General features: G+C 41.9%; 1 protein-coding gene across 14 annotated transcripts in view; it reads left to right on the forward strand.

Annotated features, from left to right (window-relative positions):
- Positions 1-20,388, forward strand: part of KCNMA1 (potassium calcium-activated channel subfamily M alpha 1) — a 546,631-nt gene that overhangs the window by 252,251 nt on the left and 273,992 nt on the right. The gene's annotated exons all lie outside the window — the stretch shown is intronic.

Consider the following 20,388-nt stretch of genomic DNA (forward strand, 5'->3'; position numbering starts at 1 on the left):
CACCACCACTATGGAGCATGAGGCTAGGCTGACCACTGGTTTAGCTGTGCCATGAAAGATCAGGCATTAGTCAGATATGGGAAGGGCAGGATTGTGACTGGAATGGAATAGTGGTGAAATTATATCCATACCATTCCGTGGGCAGGATAAGGGAATTCTCTTATAACACTGGAATGTCACAACCGCCCAATATGCAGATTTAACCCATAAATGAGCATTCCAAGACCAAAAATACCAAAACCCCCTTTCTGAGTATGGGCAGATGCAGAAGTGGCAAACACCAGTGACAATTCCAAAGACTTCCATCTCATTGACACACATAGGAAGGAGACAAAGGGAAGGAGAGAAAGAAGAATGGAAACATGCTGAACACAGGACCTCATTAGCTAACTTGGGTCTGGCTGATTCTGCAGCACGCCTGTGTGTGGCAGGAGGGGAAGTCTCCTATGACTAAATAAAATTGCACTTCTGTAGGAAAATGTAGTTGCCTTTTTCCTGACCATTGTTCATTTTTTATGTCAGAGCTATTGTGAACTACTTTATTTCGATCAATGTTAATCTTTAGTCACTTTTTTAAAAAGCATTTTATTTTCACTTTTTAAACAGTATTCTTATACATTCACATCATTTTCAGTTTTTACACTGCTGGGATTATTTAGATCCCTCAGACTTCCCCCCACCCCCCACCCCTGGTTTCCAATTTTCCCCTATATTTTTTTGCACCTCATTACATTTTTCTAAAATCTTTAGCCAGTTTCTGTTGTTGTGTTATCTGATGCTTTTGAATGGAAAGAAGCACAACATGAGGTTCAGCTATTCCAAATTTACTGTTCCCGGGGCTTGCTCAGAGCGGAGAGCAGAGTGCCTAAAACCTAATAACAATAATCATTTTGGCTGCAGAAAACCAAGGCAGGTGGGCATCCCCAATGCTCAGGATGCAGTGGCTGCTGGTCCATCCTCTTAAGGCTGCTGCAGAAAGGCAGCCTTCATGTTGTTGTTGTTGTTGTTGTTGAGTCGTGTCCGACTCTTTGTGACCCCATGGACCAGAGCACGCCAGGCACTCCTGTCTTCCACTGCCTCCCGCAGTTTGGTCAAACTCATGCTGGTAGCTTTGAGAACACTATCCAACCATCTCGTCCTCTGTCGTCCCTTTCTCCTTGTGCCCTCCATCTTTCCCAGCATCAGGGTCTTTTCCAGGGTGTCTTCTCTTCTCATGAGGTGGCCAAAGTATTGGAGCCTCAGCTTCAGGATCTGTCCTTCCAGTGAGCACTCAGGGCTGATTTCCTTCAGAATGGAGAGGCTTGTTGTTCTTCAGCCTCCATAGCATGTTGCAAAATATGTTCTCACACTGGATGCCAAAGACGATTGCTGTGGGAAGGAGGTGTGGGGCCCTTTGGAGAAGGGCTGCAGCTCATACAAATATAAGAACAGCCTTGCTGGATCACATGAATGGCCCGTCCAGCCCAACATCCTATTTCCCAAAGTATCCAATAGCCTAATTCTCCATGAATTTGTCTAAACCCCTTCTAACACTATCCAAGTTGGTGGCTGTTGCTATATGTCACGGGAGGGAATTCCATGGTCCAGCCATTGCTGTGTAAAGATATACAGTGGTGCCTCGCAAGACGAAATTAATTCGTTCTGCGAGTTTTTTCGTCCTGTGAATTTTTTTGTCTTGCGAAGCACCACTGTGTATTGATGGTTTCCCATAGGAATGCATTGACGGCTTTAAAAAAAAGGTGCAAGACGTTTTCGTCTTGCGAAGCAAGCCCATAGGGAAATTCGTCTTGCGAAGCAACTCAGAAAACGAAAAACTCTTTCGTTCTGCGAGTTTTTCGTCTTGCGAGGCATTCGTCTTGCGAGGTACCACTGTATTTCGTTTTGACCACCCTGATTCTGCCAGCATTCATCTTCATTGTATGACCCTGGGTTCTGGTATTATGAGAGAGGGAGATTTTTTTTTTTTAATCCACTTTCTCCACGATGCCTAATTTTATACACCTCTTACCATTTTTTCTTTTACACCCATTTTTGTTCTCAAATAACAAATCCTTAACCTTTCCTGCTACGGGAGTTGCTTCAGCCTCATTGTCATTCCAGTTGCCTTTGCTGAAGGCTTCTCAGCTCTACGATAGAAATGAACACCTTATTCCAAGTGTGGTTGTGCCATTGATTTGTGGTGGTGTTATGATATTGGCAGTTTTATTTTCAGTTCTTTTCTGAATGTCCCTCGGCATGGAATTCAGCTTCTTCACCGACAGAAACTCTTTCCCCCCTGTTCTACTCATCTGCTGAGAAGCCCCTGAATGTTTATCACAAGGCACCATTACACTGCAGAAGAATTCTGTATGTTTGTGTTCCATGACACACACTTGTTTTATGTGGGGCACTGGCCAGACAAGTTAAACCTCACCATCTCCCTTTTTGGAGTGAGTGTTTGCTCTGTTCCCAGTGGCAGCAGCTAGACTCAAATCAAGACACAGGGTGGGAGGTTTGTTAGAAGCATTTTGGCTGTACCACCAGGCTTCATGAATTGCTGCTGGGCTGACAATTTATGTGTGCAATTTGATAAGATCATGCAGCAGTGAAGGGTTTGCACCTAAATATTCCTTTTAGGTCCCAACCAGATGTGATGGTCCAGTAGAAACTCAGCAAAGCTCCTGTTTCTGCTGCCACTTTGGAACAGCCAGAAAAGAGGATGGCAGGCTGCTTGGCCAGTTGGCTTGTGTCGTGAAAGGGTAGACTACTGTGTGGGCAGCATGTCTAACTCCATTTTTAACAAACCACTTTTGTAAAATGATATGGATTCTTCTCTTGTTTGGATTCCGGCCGAATCCACTGCCGATTGCACCAGAAGCTCCGGGTGTTGCTTTGTAGTACAGCAGAGTTATTGCTGATAACTGAATTGTTTTGAAGAGCCTGCTTGCTTTGGGAATCCTAGCCTGTGGGTTTTCAGAAACTCTTTGATTAAAGCATTTAATTTCCCCTCCTTCAGATAAGGAACTTTCCCTAATAATAAGAGATGCCCCTGGGATAGCTTGAACTTTATATGGGTTTCTTACTCAGGGCTTTACATCCACTCCTAGTCTTGCTTTTCACCTTCTGAAAATAAGAGAACAGTGAATGAAAGCTCATATTAAGAAAAGAAAAAAAAAAAGGCATCTTGAAGAATGTCAAGCTAAGTTGCTATTGGTATCTACACACCCTTTCCTTTATGGGGGGTGGGTGGGAATTGCCATCACTAGCAACACAGAAACACTGTGCTCAGCACTCTGGAGGGAGACAGTCCAGCTCGATTTCTCACATTAAGGGCTGTGCAGAGGTCTATTAGGCCAGTGTACAATCAAAGCGAGTGAAATATTATCCTATTAAAATTCCCCGTGAAGTCTGCTGTTTTGTAAAGTCATGCCAAAAATTTCATGCCGGCGCATTTTATCAAGTCTACATTTTTGATGGGTTAAAAACTAAAGTATGGAAAGTCAACAAGAAGGGAGAGAAAAAGCCAGGAAAAATCAGAAAAGCCAATAAAGAAGAGCACCCGTAATGGAAAATGAAAACAATAATGGAAAATGAAAACAGTAATGACCAAGAGAATCTTGTGCAGAAGAATGGAAGATGTGATAATTAATAAGTATGTTGCAAACACTTGGTCATGTTTAATAAACAGTAGCAAAACCATGGACTGCAAATAAAATGTTTTGAATGTGTTGCAAAGTGCAATATACAATTGTGACACTAGATGGCAACTGTGAGCTATAGCTGATTCCATGCATTTTTCAAAACAATTAGAAAAAAACAATTTTCACAAAGTTTTTAACGTATGTAGATTCCACCTATGTAGTCTTATGTGGTACAAAAGTATCACCCGCCAATGAAAAGGCAAAAAATTATGAAGTATCACAGAATGTGACAGTCTTCTTGTCCAATGACAGCAGAGGTTTCTGCCCATGGAAGGCAAGTCAGCTAACCTGTTTTCTCAGGTTGCAACCACAGGCATGGGAAATAAGGCTTAGAGCTATTTTGACTGGTACATATTCCTGCTGGTTGGCCCCTTTGATTGATGCTGAGTACTAGGTGGCTTCTTCCGATTTGCACTACTAATTGTGAAATAGTGGAACCTGCAGCTCCATTTCATTACAGGTTAAAATTATTTTGGAAGGGCTTTTCCTTTTTTTCTGTTTCTTTGCTTTAAAATACATATTTTTATCAGTGTCTGTCTCAAGGAATCTTTTGAGTGTTTAAGAAATTCATCCATCCTTTCCAAGACTCATTGTTGAAGTCTTTTCTTCCTTTTGTTTACCTTCCTATGGCGTTGCTCAGGTCAAAGCCAGGTTATGCATGGTACAGAATCTGATCCTACAGTTGATTAAAAGTATCATATGTCTTTTCAGTACATCTTACAGGTTATTGTAAAAAGTTACAGCTGTTCATATATGGCCCAGTGACCTCGGCCAGCAAGAACCAATCCTATTCTTTTGCCATTTATGTTTTTATTGCAAAAGTACAGTGTTTTATCCTATTAAAACATCTGGGTATCCTATTAAAACATCACATAGTATTTGACTTTGACTGATTTATGCTACGTATGTTATCTCCAGTGTCTGGCTTTGTTTGTTTGTTTTTTACAGTATTGTGTTCTTTTTACTTTTATATCAGGAATGTGGAACCTGTGACCTCCAGGTGTTATTTTGACTCCAGCTCCCATCAGCCCCAGTCAGTATGACTGGTGGTGAGAGCTGATTGAAGTTGCAAACCAGCAGCATATGGAGGGCCACAGACTCCCCATACCAGAAAGAGGGGCATATCCCCCATATTTTGTAAGTGTTCGTTACCCAACGACCACATGGCCAGTCCTCATTTAGATGTTTTTGGGATTATCTCTAAACTTATTTTTGTAGTTTTGCAAACCCTGTGGTTCCCTCAAGCTTGCTGATCTTGTGGATGATGGAGCCATTTTGACTGCCTAAGGACTGGCACTCAGAGATACATGCTGTTTTCTTTGAGTTTCTGTGCTGCTGGGACGATGCATCCCAAAACAAGAAACACTCTGCTCTATTTCTAAGCACATCTGAAGCCCATCATGTCTGATACTTTTTGCAACTCCTTTCTCCTCAACATTTTCGTATTTGGAATCTTGCATTTTGCTTCTAAGAGTGCCTTCACAAGCCTTCCTGATTCATTCCCCCACCCCCATGGGAAATGATTTAGTTATGCACACAGAATTAGTGGCATACTTCTTTACACATAAAATTGGTGCAGTGCAAACTGTAAAATAAGCCTGGGTGATTTAAGAAGGATGGGGTGGCTTTTGCAAAGCAAATTTTCTGTGACAAACCATTTGTCAAAACAGGAGGATTTGCAAGGATCACTGCCTTTCAATGTGACAAAGCAAAAAAATAATCACATCCCCATTATCAGCTTTCAGCAAACGTGACCTTGCTTATTTCCCGCTGCCCCCCCCCACCCGTGACAATTTGACAGATGTAGCTTTTGGGAGACCCCAGTAGTTAATGAGTCATCTCTAGTTAAAAATAGACTTCCCCACAGCAAGGACAGCCACTCCATTTTTGATGCATTTGTCACCACTGATGGAGTCATAGCACCAACTTTGCCGCATTATGGTTCGAAGTCTGAGGGGAGCCTCTCTCTCTTTGCTGTTGTTCATGATTCGAGGCAGTTCTAAAACTACTGCTTTGGCAGCTAAAGATAGACAGTGGGCAAAATGCAGTACATTTAAGTAAATATAATTTATCAGTTATGTTAGCTATTGAAATTCTAACCCAGGAAACCCAGAAACTGCCACCCCAAGTCAAACTGATTTGCTAATACAAAAGAAAAATCATGAGCTGGGAAAATACATACAGTATGTATGCATGCATGTGTGAGAGCAAGAGAGAGAGAGCTTTTCTATCTCTGTCCCTTCGTAACAGTAATGTGAGAACATTTGCAGAGGACTTTTGTTGAGCAGGCCAAGGAGTACTTTGCCCTTTCCCCACTCATTGCTCCTTCCTTGCAAATATGTTTTGTGCCAGAGTTTCCATTTCTTTTCCCTCACCCTGCCGTAGCTGACTTTGAATGACTGTGAACAAGCTGATGGTAAAAGCTTGTGGAGTAGGAACCGTGGGGAAAATCCCTGCCCCTTCCTGCTCACCTACTAATTCCACCATCTCTGCACGACATGCATAAGCATTTTGTTCTACCTTCAGAAGGTTGCTACTCTAGCAGCACAACTGTCCAACCAAAAAGGTATTTGTGATCTACTCTACTTATCTTCCATGTAAGGCAATCCCTACTGCATATCTTCAAACTACCTTTAAGCTGACTTGGGGACAGATGGCAGCAGCCCAGGGCTAAATGCTATAAAAATACAATATATGCAAAAGCCTTTAAGGAGACCATATGTTAGAACTCCCTTTTAATGTCATAATTAAGACTGAGTAGGTTTTGCATGTTCAACAGGAAAACTGAATGTGGCTATTACGATTATATGGCTTTCAATACTGGCTACATGATATTATATAATAAAGGCAGTGTCCTTTATAAGCAAACAATCTTGTTCAAAATACAATGGGGAATTTAAAGTCTAATTGAATTCAATTGGGGTGGGGAGACGATCATTCTCCTGTTTGAGATGAACAATCACGCCAAAAGGTATTGAAATAATGTTTAATACGTAATCAGGTTCTCTCAGCCCAGCCCCGGTATAGAATGGTGAAGCATGTTTTCAAGAAGGTAGATGGAAAGCCAGATACCAGCTTGCTTAGGTGGTTATTGTCATGAGTCCCACAGCCCCATCAAGATCAGACATGGTGGTGATTTTTAAAACCCTGACTGGCTTAGGTCCAGAACACCTTGAAAATCACCTCCTCACAAACCAGCATGTTTGCTGCCTAAAAATAGGGTGAAGAGGTCCTTCTCTATGTTCTTTCTGCAGTGAAGGCTCTGTTGGGGGAAGATGAGAGAATGGGCTTCACTGTGGCCTTGCCTAAATCGTGGAACAAGGCTCAGTCGCCTGCTTCTCTTACAATATTTGCCACATTGCAACCCTGCTTTTGTTTTAGGCAGGCTTTTTGTTCATCTGATAGATAATTTTATTATCCAATGCCTCTGCTGCACCTGTTTTTATTGTGTTGTGTTTTCATAGCGTTGTTGTATTTTACTGTTGGTTTTAATAGAGTTAGCCACCTTGAGTGGTGCAATTAATGCTAGAAGGGCAGGGTATAAACGTCTGAATGAATGAATGAATGAATGAAGCAGTACCCTCGAAGTTCATAAACCATGGATCATTCACCCTTGGGCAGGGTAGAATTTAGAGACTAATCTCAGCATAGAAATATCTCCATACAGCTATGTATCCCTTGAAGTCAACACACTTTCAAGTTACATATTTTTGCGTAGATTGCATCCATTGTTGTGCTGTGCAACTATCCTTGTCACATTATATCCCGGAACTAAATAATAATTTATGTAACTCTCGGCATATTAATATAACTCTTCACAGGAACACATGGGAGACATAGACTAATGGGCATAAAGCAGTTTAGGTAAAGAAAGCCTGTTGCTAAACATTATTGTTTAAATTTCAGGTTAGCTATTTCCAGGACTTAAATGGAAAAGTGTCTCTATCCTAGCTAACGCTTAAAAAATTCTAATAAATAAAAAAACAAGTTCTCACATGCCTTTTTGGAGCTTGATGTTTTAATCCCAAATGTTTTACTGTGGGAAATGCAATGTGACACCAATGCTCCGTTGGTGCAAAGGCCCTTTTTTTGTACTGTACATTAAAACTGAGGCAGATCCCAGTGACCTTATTGTGTTTTCTATTCAGGCATTCAGGTGCATCATTAAAATCTGAGAAAGTAGAAACCTTGAATAGTACCTTTAGGAACGAGTCTCCAATTACTTCTATTTAAAATCCATTTCCCTTTCTAACTTGATGTGTCCCCTGGTTTGGACAGTCATACGAATGCCCTGCTTAATTAGATGCCTATCTTAATTTCGTTATAAAATGCACTTCTCTCAACAGAGGGAGAAGAGGTAATAATTCATCACCTAAACATTGCAAATGCAGACATGAAGCACCCTAATGAGTATCTAGCTGATTTTGCCTTTTAACTTCATGTGTAAGCTGCTGAGAAACATGGTAGGAAAACTTCTCTCTCTTTTATATTTAGGCAAAAGGGATACTGTCATGTTGTGGGTGTGGGTGTGTTTTCCCCTAGTTTATGACTTGATATTTCCTGCTTCGGCATTCTATAATTTCATTGTGGGTCATTTCAGGTTTAACTGGATTTTGCTCATCACATGAGCAAAACCTTTGCTTGGTCTTTTCTTTCTTCCAAATAACATGGAGATGGTAATCCTGTGGTCCTCAGTATGCCATTAAACTCCATTCCCTATTAGCCCCAGCCACTGGAATATTGACAGCTGTGTTCCCATAACCTCTGGAGCATCACATGTTTCCCGCCCCTAGTATGGTATAGTACCCACAATATGCAGACATCTGCCTACTTCCCCGACAGTATACTGTAAAAGATTCTACCCAATTCAAAAGGAGAAGGTGAAAATTCAACAAAGGCATGCTGCTTTTGCAAGCAGCCCTGTGTGTTGTTGCACCCAAAGAAACTTGCTTTTAACAAGAACCGTTTGGCTTCTTTCTGAACGGCAGTTGAACAAATATCTGTAGTAACCTTCCAGAACAACAACACTACCCAGAAAGGTCAATGGTTGGGAATGATGAACGATATATGGAAGTGCCTTGCAGCATAAGGTACCCATTAAGAAAAACTGTGTGAATTAGGGGTGCTGCAATAATACGCAGATTTGATATTGTTCTTCCAGGTGTGGACAACAAGCCTGAACCCCTCTCATGTCTGATTTTATCAGTGGGGGAAGGGGAAATATATCAATGCAGACGCTTAAGCAAGCTAGCTTATGAATGGGGGTGTGCATTTGAATATGGATCCCATTGGAAGTAATGGACGGCATCCACATTTGGATACATTTCTGACCATACAGCTGATTTATGCTGTCTGCTCCTATAAGCAAGGACACTATGGGCAATAGCCAAGACCAAAAGGGTAGAAAAGAAGAAAGCTCCATAGAGAGAAAGGGGCAGTTTTCACACATCCCTTGTAAGAAACAGTATATCGTGTTTTTGTGTCACACTTGTTTATGGGCAAGTAGTCTGCAGCTAGTCAAACAGACTGTGCCCCAAATAAACAGGGAGGTTATCAAGTAAATTGATAGGAGGAAAGAGAGAACTTTCACAGTGAGAGCTATTAACACTCAGAGCTTAGGTAAGTATTCTTCCACTTCCTCCTCTTTTGGCAGAGGGAAACAAAACTCCTTGCCAAGTCCAACATGCTCTCTTAGTGTCCATTGCTCCTGTGTGCCAAGTGCTACTCTCTTTCAAAAGGCAATTTAGGGGGTTTGGGGAGAAAAGCTGGGTGGGGTCAAGGTAATTAAAAATGTGGTGGTTTTGCAGCTTTTGAAATATATTGCATGGTGTGAATGGAGTTGAGCCAGTAGGTTGTTTATTAGGTATGCTTTGCAGTATATTTGACTAAAAGGGCAATAAATCTGTTGGTATAATCCACATGCCCTGTAACAGTATTGATGCTAAAAGAAACCCTGAGCCTATTATTCACTTCCTAATGAACATGTGGTGTTCCCATTAATATTAAAGGCCCCTTTGCATCTGCATAAAAAAATAAAATACACTCCTAAGGGAGCATGAGGACAAGATGACGATGTTGGTGGTGATTCAGTAGTAGAAGAAGCAAAGTTAATAGAGAACTCTGATCTTTACTTTTAAAAAATGATCTATTTTTGCTTTTTTGCAGTTTGAGTAGTTAATGGTGCCATTTTAGTCATGATATTTATTAATGCATTCTTCAGCGATATGTGCAGTGACCCAAGAGACTGCCAGGGATAGGAGATAGCCGTGGGCAGCTGCACTTAAAACAGTACGCAGGGAGGGATGTGTTCTCAAGTACAGCAGAGTCACTGAGCTCAGGTGCTATGATTGGAACAGGAGAGACTGAGTTGTATTTGGGAGCTGGCAACGTGGGAAACAGAAGGAATGCCTCTGTTGTGACCAGGCGGAAGTCCTATCCAGAGACTTCATATTGAAGCAAAGCTTGGGGTGGGGGAGTCCAGGAACAGACTCTGGGGAGGCAAGGCAGGAGAGGGGTCCACTCCTGTTATCTGCACAATCCCTTAGATCAAGGTTTCCAAAACTTGCGTGTGGCGTTCGTATGGTGCCCCCGGTCGTCTCACGGACTATTGACCCGTACACCACTAATCCGCTGCCACCAACCAGGTCCTCCCTGGTAAAATCACTTCAGTTTCAGTCAGCTTTTCAATTAGTAAAGAAGAGTGTATTTTATTTCAGACACAAACAAAACTTTTACAGCATTCCAAATGTTGTTGCTCTTTACTTTCTTAGTCTTATTTTCCTCTCTCTATCTCTTCTACCTCCCCACACTCAAGGACCCACGGCCCTAACTGTCTCTCTATTACCAACTGCCTTTCCCAACCAGCCAACCCACTAAATCCAACCAACTACCCACCAACAACTCCCAACCAACTCCTCCCAGAACTGGTTTATAAACCCACTGACTCCACCCCCCTGGGTCCTGTCTGTGCAACCTATTTAACTATTTCCCCTCCAGCACTCTCTCATACATGTTAACGTCACACTTGGGTCGGCAACTGGTTTGGTTTACAACTCCCATCATCCCTAGGTAGCAGGACCACTGGTCAGGGATGATGGGAACTGTAGTAAAAAACAACAACTGGAGACCAAAGTTTGGGAAGCCTTGCCTTTGATGCCAAAAAAATTAGGCCTGCATGCCCTGCTGTCTGTGTGAATGGGGAAGACATGCGCACATGGAATGTGACTGCCCATCAGTGTGTCTAATTTGGGGCCGAGACATCAGGGATGTTAGAAAGACTTTCATCCACCATAATTTTCACTAATCTTCGGTTTATGAGTGGGGCACATTGGTTAGCAGAAACGGGGGAAAGCTTCAAGCTGTATTGCTTCCATTTATCAGCTTAAATGAGAACTTCCACTTGGTTAAGACTTTCACCTTGTTTGAAAGGAATGACTTTCATTAGGGAAAAATGTGATTTATAGTGTTTCCCCGCCTCCTCCAACCCATTACAATGTCCTAAGTCTTTGTGCTGCGCTAAAATCTTTGTGCGAGATGAATGACCCACAGTGGTCACGTTGTGGATTTCCTCCCGTCAAGTGTCACTTTTTTCCTCCCCGGTTAAGCGATGGAAATGGAATTATTTGAGACAGGCTGCCTTCATAAATGATTTTTATAGTAAGAAATTGCTTTTCAGTCTCAATCTCAACAGATCTGACCAGACAAGTGGGTTTCACTGGCTAAGGTGTTCTCATCACAGCTACATATTGAAGGCAGCAAGAAGGCTTTGCAAAACAGCTTATAAGCAGAGTAGCTGAAGTTGTTATTTACCAGAATGATGAGAGGACTTGCAATTGGTTTTGTGCTAGTGTTCCTCAGATAATTCCACCCCCCATTTCACAACCTTGCCCCTTAACTGAGGAATTTCAGTAAGTCATTCTGATTATTTATTTTTATGGGGGGGGGGTCCTCCCTCAAAATGGAAACCTCCCAATGCGATTTGAGTTCACTTCAGACAAATCTGGTAAAGGCAAAAGAATATATGGGTTTCCCTACATGCGCTGCAGATTTTAGGAAGAATCTTCATTTTCTTCTTATTTTTTAGTCTGCCTTGGAATTTCTCGAATGTTTCACCTGTTTTCAAACTTGGGATTATCATTATTATTCCTTCAAAATTTCAGTGGCAGCTCTAACGAGAGGGGTATTTCATATGACACATTTTCCTGTGTGAACAAAACAAGAAAATGGAGACATGTCCACCCCCAGTTATGTTATTTATATTTTCATGCCTGTTTTCTCCCTACCAGACCTACCCTGAAGTGACATCTAATCTGTAGTGAGAAAAACCCTATGTGAAGCAGGTTGCACTCTCAAACTAGATATACATACCTTAAAAGCAAAGCAGGCTTGTTCAGGGTTAGATAGAAAGGAGGGAGGGGTGGCAGCAAGCAGGCAACTCCTATCAACAATTGTCTGTGTTTCCAGTGTTGTATTAGAGAATATTAGCCCATTAATTCCATTGCTGTATATTGATCCACACACAGAAAAACAACTCTCAGTATCAACAGCTCTGGAAAAGTGTCGTCTCTGATAAACTACAAAGAGAGTAGTTTGATCCTATGCAAGCTGGAATGTGTATTGATCTTTCAGCATCGCTCCACAGCCAGCTTTCATCAGTTTTAATAGCTGTCACTGTTTCGTGAAAAGATTTAATATGTAGATTTGCATTACTTGCATAGAAATTAAAATATGCTGCACAGGGTGATATGATGCCATGTGAATGTAGGGATTACAGAAGCTGTTACATTAGAAAAGAAGAGGGGGAAGGAAGGAAGGAAGGAAGGAAGGAAGGAAGGAAGGAAGGAAGGAAGGAAGTTCGGTCCGACATTTAGGCTTAGACTGCAATACTTACTGGGTTTTTTGTTTTTTGTTTTTACAAAATACATTACATTTCCATTTTGTCTTCTATCAAGGTTGATATCTAAATGCCACGTAAGCTACCTAGTTATGTTTTTGAACCTGGGTCTCAGTTCCGGAACCAAACAGGGATGATACCAAACAAGGACTTGGTTTGTGGGCCTTTGGTGAGAGGAGGAAATGGCAAGAACAGCCGGACCTAAAAGATACCCATGGACACTCAGTTGGCCAGACCAGGTCACATTATAAGGCTTTATCCTTATGAAAATCTTCCAGGTCATTGCTGCTGCTGCTGCTGCCTTGCCAAATTTGCTGTAGTCTGCCTTTGCCTATTCCCATAAACCCACCATTGCCCTCTCTCGCTATCTAAACTTCGCTACCTAACCATTTTCATTACAAAAATCATCACAAAAATCCAGTGTCCAGCTGAGAGCCAGGAAATCTGGTCCAGCTAACTTAGCTGGTGATACTTTAGCCTCTGTGCCCTGGGCACTGCTGGATAATAAGACCATGCCAGCTCTATGATAATTCCCTGCCAATAATGCCATTTCTATGGATGCTAATGCTTGCAACATTGAGGTTTCCAACGAGTGCCACTACAGAGAAACTGTTTCATGATCTGCCTCCCCTTTGGATAAATTAGCTTTACTCTGGAGCAGCTGCTGTATGCCCCCTACATTATATTAAAGGTACGGTAGGTTGCAGCTAGGCTTGTGGTGGATTTTCATCTGCTTCTAACAATTGCTTAGATGTAAGCTTTCATCTACCTGCAAAGCTTACTGTGCGCACCCAGATCTCAAAAGCTTAATCCCCACACTGTGAACTAAGGACTTAGTGGCTGCTACTATATTAACTGCAAAATCAAAATTGAGTTTTAACATTACAGAAATAGAAACATACATCCAGAGTTATTTCTGGTGATTTGTTGTTGTTTTTAGGTTCCCTGTGTGGTTTAGTGGGGATGCCTCACCATGCTTCCAAATGAGCCATCTGCATTTAATTTGAATTCACTTCAGTGATAGAAGCAGCCATAAGTAGTGGGGGGATGATGACGACACACAATAAGGTGTGTAGGTTAGAAAACCAAATATTAAAGCAGCAGATCCAGTTCTGGATTTAAAGGTTCCCCAGGCTTAGCTTCTGATAAAAATGGAAGTGTCATTCACTGCTGTGTTTTGCACACTGTCCTTAAGGCTGCTTGCTCCCACTCACGCCAGCTGCCAGATCGTCCTTTCTCCTCTCCCGCCCCGTCTGATGTCAGTGTGTTTCCCTGCGATTCTGAGACAGTTGAAAATGGTCTGATGTGGTTCCTTGTATATTGCAGGAAGAAGTGGCAGAGGGCAGATCCACTCCGTATATCCACAGGACTTTCAGCACATATTTAAAGCACACTAATCCCCTGCCCACCGAATCCTGGGAGCTGTACTACTGCTACTACTAGTAGTAATTTATTTCTTATACTCTACTCATCTGACTGGGTTGTCCCAGACACTATGGGCAGCTTCCAACAAAAAGGAAAGTGTGTGTGGGGGGGAATCAAATATTAAAAGCTTTCCAGAACAGGGCTGCCTTCAGATGTCTACAAAGAGTAATATAGTTGTTTAACTCATTGACATCCACTGGGAGGGTGTTCCACAGGGTGGGCGTGATCACTGAAAAGCCCTCCTGCCTGGTTCCCTGTAACTTCACTTCTCACAGTGAAGGAACAGCCAGAAGGCCCTTGGAAGTGGACTCCAGTGTCCAGGCTGAACGATGGGGGAAGGAAATGCTTCTTCAGGTATACAAGGTCGTGGCCGTTTAAGGCTTTAAAGGTCAACGTCAGCGCTTTGGATTGTGCTGGGAATTGCAGCTCTGTGAGGGGGAACCTATAGCTCCCAGGATTTTTAGGCCATGTGCTTTAAATGTGCTTTGAATGCACTTTAACTGTCCAGTGTGGATCTGCCCAGAGACTCCTTCTGTGCCTTCTCCCCACAATACTGTTTAACAAAGAGATCTTACTGCCATTGGCTGGGGAGGAGTGGGCTTCACTGATGTAAATCTCAATGGCACATAAGAGGCGCTGTGATGCCATCTCAAGCTGACATGTGCCTGTCTCTGAGACTGTGCTTGCTGGGGGGGGGGGACATATTCTATACAACTGCAATTCCCCTTTACAATTCCTTGCATAGAGACAGGCAGCTGTAAGCTAGGGGATGAAATCTTGCCTTCAAATAAATTCTGTCTTGCTGTTCTGCACCTCAACCTCTTTCCTCCAAGCTGAGATATGGGTAAAGAGCTTCCCCTTTCTACTGTGAATTGCCTGAGCTGCAATTGTGACTCTGGAAGGGTTTATCTTCATGCTCATTGTTTGCTCACATTCCTTTGTGTAGGCCATGATACAAATGGTTCTAACTGTGTTGTTGAGGCACTTATAAGACAGAACTTTGCAAAACCCTCTCTAAGTTCATACTTGAAAAATTAGCTACCCCTAATACTTTCACAGCTGAGAGGAAAAAGGCTGGTTGTTGTGCAAAGACTGACCTGTTGCTTTAGCCACAAAGGGTGGAAATATACAACTACTTTATCCAAAATAAAAATGCAGTATCCCCTCCCTCACACCACCCCCAGTGAAGGCCTACCTTCTAAATAAACAAGTTGGAGATTTGGCAGTGTGCAGGCTTACTCTGTCTTATTATTATTATTTTTAGTTGGCTTTATTCTCTTCAAACTTTTTTTTTAAAGACAAAGATAGTAACTGCAGAAATGAAAAGCTGAAAATAATATCGCTGTTAGCAAAAGCAGAAGAAGATAAACAACCCATTCTCCTGGGACTCTCCCACTTCCTTATGTACTGACAGGCTTACATGAGTTCTCCTCTACTTTTTTTTTTTTAAAAAATGCTACTACTTTAAGTGTTTGTTGCTTTCTGATCAATTTGTATGTTGTGATGAACCTATGTTCTGGCTCAGTATAAGACAACTTCCTGAATACAGAAAATAGTACTGATTGTATTCAAGGACAAAAATAAATTGTGTTTATGTGATAGGTTGTGGAAGAATCCGAAAAGGTGGCAAAAGGTTGGATACTGAATGTCACAATCCACACTCCAGATCTATCACACATTGGCCCCATATTCCTCCAAAGTCTGAGCTAACTTATCTGGAGTTTTGGAATACATTGCCAGCAATTTGCTGATGACACACAGCTCTAATTCTCCTTTATGTCTGCAGGTGTAGCAGTGAGTGTGCTGAACTGTTTGCCTTGCCTTAGTAATGGACCAGATGAAAGCCAGCAAGCTGAGGCTCAGTCTAGATAAGGCTGAGGCACTGTTAGTGGGTGGCTGCCTAGACCAGATGGATGGGAGGTGGCCTGCTTTTGATGGGGTTACACGCCCCAGGGACAGTCTTAACTACTGTTGCCTATGTGCTGGTAACCTCTGGGTTAGATTATTGCAATGTGGGGCTGCCTCTGAAGACGGTTCAGAAACTTCAGCTAGTTCAGAATTCGGTGACCAGGTTGCTCAGTGAGGCAAGATGGTTTGAGTATATTACACCAATCCTGGCCCGACTTCGCTGGCTGCCAAACACTTTCTGGGCCCAATTCAAAGTACTGGCTTTGACCTATAAAGCCCTAAATGGCTTAGAGCCGTAATACATCAAGGACCACGTCTGAATCGACTCAGACCCTGTGATCATCATCTAAGGCCCTTCTTTTTTTCTCCTCTCCACGAGACAACATAAGAACGGGCCTTATCTGCAGTGGCTCCTCATTTGTGGAATGCTCTCCCCAGTGGGGCTTGCCTGGCACCTTCACTACATATCTTTAGGCACCAGGCAAAAACATTCCTTGGCCTTTTAAACTGGGGGGGGGGTATTATTTTTGTTTTTACTGTGTTATATGTTTTAGTGTTTTTATATTGTAAACTATCCTCTCATGAAAAGTGATATAGAAATTTAATTAATAATTACATATTTTTAGGTGCCAGGTGAAAATATTCCTCTATAACCAGGCCTTTGGCAGATCAAACAATCTATGGCAGTCTATGGCTCTTTGGATGAAATATTTAAATAAATAAATAAATGAATGAATGAATATTCATTCAGCTCAGTGAGTGACACCCTGCAAGCCACTGTCAGGGCCTCCTTGAAGTTCCCGGATTCCGCTGTGCATGTTCACAGGCTCAGCTGCAGCACTCTGTTGGTATGGAGACAAATAGTCAACACGCACCCATGCAAACATGAGGGACAGCCCATTTCACGTAACTCCAGGGGTGTGAAAGAACTAGGATATTGCAAATAAATTTATGAGCAACATTATCACAAACTGTAATGGGGGTATTGTGCAATGCAAATAATAGCTAACCTGGAGTGAATTTGCTGTTAATTTACACCTTTCTGACTTGCCCAGTGAACTCTGGGTTTTGTTTTTCAGTAGAATGTTTAGCAGTGCTGACATAAACAGGAGTCCTCTGAGCCAAACATTAATGCCTGTGAATCACTGCTGAATATAGTTACCATTCCCATCTGGCCCATTATTTGTGTATACCATTCCATGCATAGAAATAGCACAGCGCAAATAATGCTAATAATGTTAGCAATAATACACCGGATCAGCAGTACAGGAGGGACTGTCATTTGTGCTAAAAAAAACCCCAACCAACTAAACCTAATGGTTTGTCCTTTTCAAAGTGTACAGTGTGATTCAATTTTCACTGCTTTGATGAAGCAAACCTAAATCTTAGACATGTTGATAATACAATCAATTTTGTCTTATGCTGTGGTTTGTGAACTACTCTATATTCATGGACATCATTCATTATTCCTAGGTGACCCAGATTTTCTTTCTCTGATTTGCCCCTAACACCCCCCTTACATCCTGCTCCTTTTTCTTGGTATTGTTCCCCTTCGGGAGAGCAAAGTTGCCTCTCTTGGACATTTTACTTGAACTGGGGCTATTCATTCAGCTTTAGTATAAGTTCAAGTCATTATCATCATTGTTCCAGATGTTCTGCTCTGATCATCACCACTAAGACTAGTAGGGGTGCTTAACACCGGTGCAATCATGTCACAAGTGCATGGGTGTACCTGAACCTAGGTATCTTCCACCATATGAAACATGTCTGATATTTAAGTTGCGGTTTATCACATGAGAACTGTACTGTACAAAAGCTATTTTGTGTTCAGTGGTCCACTTGCACTGATGTTAAGCCCCCTGCTCATCCCTGCGATGAGATTTACGACTCTGCTAAAATAACATATGAACTTGAACATATGATTAGCAGGAAACAGGTTTGCTCCATGGAAAATCCCTCCATGGGAAAAGTAGGAAGGGCATATGATTTACAGAGCTAAGGCTCCATGTTCAACTCTCAGCGGTTAAAGAGAAAGGTCACCAACCTTTTTTGGGCCAGTGGGCACATTTCAAATTTTGAGAAAGGACTCTAAGTGCCAGTCACAAAATGGATGCAGTGTGGTGTGTATCATAACACAAAATGGCTGCCACATCTAAAATGCACAAAATGGTGCAGACATGCCTCCATCATCCATGAGAAAAGGCACCTATATCCTTGTATCTCTCCTCTGTTCAGCATGGAAGGGATGGCTGCTGTCCAGGCCATGAAATGTGGACTTTTTTACAAGGATGTGCCCAGTGCAGGAGAGGCTGAGACAGTGCATACAGAATCCAAGCAGGAAGAGCACAACAGTCTCCTGTATCTTGTGGACTTTTGAGGGGATATTTACTGAGAACTTTCATGGATGCCGCAAGAGGTCTTGGTGGGCAAAATGGCACATGTGGGTGCCATGTTGGTGACCCCACTGACTTAATGGATCTCTGGTAGAAATATTGGTCTGAGGTCATAGACCACCTCTGCCAATTGGAATAGACTGTTCTGAGTGTTCTTAATTCTTAGTTCTTAATGTCAAGCCCCATAGCTCATTGGTCGAGTGCATGCTTTGCTCACATAAGATTTTGTCCCTGGCATCTCTGCTTAAAATAATCTTAAGCCTGCTCGACAGTGGCACTAAAATGATGGCATTTCCTCCCAAGAGGACTCTGCCTCACGCCTTCCATAGTAATATTTGGATGCTTGCAAAATGCAGTACTGTATTGCTGCAGAGGGTTTTGTGGGGCCTCTGATTACATTGATTTTTACTGGCTGGTTTCTTTATCCTGCCCATTTTTTTCATTTTTGTTTCCTGGCTTATTTATTTCTGATCTTTGCTATGTGGCTTTGGACTGATTTAGTTTTGTTTTAATGGTCTTAATATTCTAATATTTTAAACATCCCTTTGTTTTATCATTGGTGTTAATGTCACCTTGGGGGTTTTGTGACTCAGAAGGCTGAGCACAAACACTTCTAAACACATGCAAATGAAGAAAGACTCTACCAGTCATTGAAACATTACTGGGCTAGATGGAACAACAGGCTTGGTGGGGCTTTATCATATTATATATATCATATCATATCATATCATATCATATCATATCATATCATGCACAAAAGGGAAAGGTATCAGCAGGTTTGAGAAACCCTAAGGTTTGCAGAAAAATAAAAAAACTTCACAGGCCAGGGGCAGAGACTTAGAAGTATGTGGAGGGAGGGGGAAAACAACTCAGTGAAAACTGAGCATCCTCTGTGGGCACTGACCTGCTGACTGACTGTTGAGTAGGGATGAAATTTTGGTTCTCTCAGTTTCTCATTTTTTTCCATTCTTAAATTCAGTTGTCCACTTTTTCCAGCAATTTGTGAATTTTTCTTTTTTTAAAAAAAAATCCTCATGAAAATCAAGCAGCGGTTTGGTGTGATTTTCTCTGAATAACCACATTTTTATGTGCATATGTACAGTATACATTTTTTGCAAGCAATTTCGCAAAAATGTTGCATCTTTGTATGTTACTTGCACCGATGTCTTCATTCCTTCATGCACATATTTATATGCATCTTTGCAAACACTGGTTGGAAAACTGTATCCGAAAAGTCAGATAAGTGCAAATTTCAAAGGATGGCTGTGTTACAGTTTTCATATTGTTTGGGGAAGTGCAATTTTGATAGGTTTGCCTTTAAATGTGCACCAAATAAAATTTCTCTTCCATTCCTGCTGTTGAGGGGAGGGGAACTGAAAACCAGGGGTGAGGAGGAGTGGAATATTGCAAAATAGGGCATGGCTGCCTAGAATCTGGAACCTGAGCATTCCACACAGTAGCATTTTATTGTAGTCCATGTGTGTATAATAGCTTGGTAGCTTCCAACCTTAATTCACATAGCTGTATGAGACTCTCGTCATTAATAATTCTTGAGCCTGGTGATCTTCATGAGAATCATCTCTAAAGCTTGTGCCAATATCACCTAGTGTCCTTTGACTTTTTATCATTTTTGGCAGACCTCTTTGCTCTCCTGCACCACTGCTGTCATCCTTTGATTTTATAGCAGTTGCAGCTGATGACAGAGGACTGCAGTTATCTACCTGGCACCTCAAGTATCATTATGAATTCCCACCAGGGTCCCACTGTCACAGGGTTTGTTGTTTTTCTCTGAGAGCTCCTGCAGTTTTAAGAATTGCATTTGAAGGAAAATGGTTGCAGTTCTGAAGTGACAGGAGAAACTGCTCCTGGTGGAATTTAACTTTCTTTGCAAACCACGTAGTGGGGATTTAGTACATGATGCACAATGTAGGAAAGCTTGTGTGTGTGTGTGTGTGTGTGTGTGAAACAAACCAGCCTAAATAAACTGACAGAAAAGCTAACCTTGTATTGTTGTCCATGGTGGTTTCACTGTGGTTACAAGGCAGACATGATGTTTACCAGTTTGAATGTTTTTCGCCAAGTAAACTTT

This window comes from Podarcis tiliguerta (genome assembly GCF_965153285.1).
Source record: "Podarcis tiliguerta genome assembly, chromosome: 5".
In the NCBI taxonomy this organism is placed as follows: domain Eukaryota; kingdom Metazoa; phylum Chordata; class Lepidosauria; order Squamata; family Lacertidae; genus Podarcis; species Podarcis tiliguerta.